The following is a 590-nucleotide window of genomic DNA, read 5'->3' as shown; positions in this document are numbered from 1 at the left end:
TGGCGCACACCTTGCGTGACTTGGGGCCGTCTCCACGCTGAGTGGAGTCACCCCGGTGGGCAGGACGAGCAGGAGGCCGCAGGGGGGCAAGGACGGCTGGGCAGGGCCCAGCTGGGCTCCGCATGCGCGGGGTGGGGATGGTGAGGGTCACAAACGTCAAGCTTGACCCCAGGCCCACTCGAGAAGAGGCAGGAGGCCGCAGCAATGCTGACACCTGAGGCCTGCATGACCTGTGTTCCCTGGTGGGTCCCCTAGGCCTCCATCGTCTCCATGGAGCCGGGTGCCAGTGTGGGACCCGGAGGGGTGCTGCCCGGGGCCCCGGGCCAGCCTGCTTCAGTCCTGTGGGCACGATCCCTTCCCACGGCGTGGGGAGATGCTGAGTGCCAACCCGAGGGGCAGCGGCCACACAGTCTGGGAAGCTGGGCCAGGGAGAGCGTCCTGGCTCACACGAGGTGAGTGCTCTCTGGGGACAGGTGTTCATTTCCTGATACTCTGGCCCATGGAGCCTCGGGGACGCGACTGCCCCTCCCAGGCTAGCCGGTTCCGAGACACAGCCAACAACTTCCAGTGCAAACTGGCCAGTCCAGGGC

The sequence above is a fragment of the Myotis brandtii genome, unplaced genomic scaffold (assembly GCF_000412655.1).
Source record: "Myotis brandtii unplaced genomic scaffold, ASM41265v1 scaffold537, whole genome shotgun sequence".
Classification (NCBI taxonomy): Eukaryota; Metazoa; Chordata; class Mammalia; order Chiroptera; family Vespertilionidae; genus Myotis; species Myotis brandtii.
Note: the sequence above shows the minus strand (reverse complement) of the source record.